Consider the following 463-nt stretch of genomic DNA (forward strand, 5'->3'; position numbering starts at 1 on the left):
ATATACGACTATACACCAACACTGAGACTAAAGGATAATATGGGATATGCTTTACACTGTTTATTCATGATTTAATAGATTACTTTGAAAATCGGTTATTTCTTCATGAGAAATAAAGGAGAAAGCATTCTATTATTTCCTGCGTCTCTTTGACACCTTGCCCAATGTTTAGATCCAAATAATGTGCAAACTAAAGTCTATCAAACTAATATAAATGTAGGCTTTATAATGTGTAAAAAAAAAAGTTTGAGCCACACAATCAAAACAAAAGCAACTGTTTGTTGACAAATTTAATGCAGCATTCATAATTTTGAAGCCTCACTATCTGTCCAATCACGTGCGCGTGTCGGGATGTTCGAAACCCCAGATCTTACTTTACCAGTACCTTTTCATTCAGACTTACTCAATTACATTTTTAAATACCCAGCCATACAAGAATAAAACTATTTCAGAAAAAAAAAAA

The sequence above is a fragment of the Sinocyclocheilus grahami genome, unplaced genomic scaffold (genome assembly GCF_001515645.1).
Source record: "Sinocyclocheilus grahami isolate Dianchi unplaced genomic scaffold, SAMN03320097.WGS_v1.1 scaffold2156.1, whole genome shotgun sequence".
In the NCBI taxonomy this organism is placed as follows: domain Eukaryota; kingdom Metazoa; phylum Chordata; class Actinopteri; order Cypriniformes; family Cyprinidae; genus Sinocyclocheilus; species Sinocyclocheilus grahami.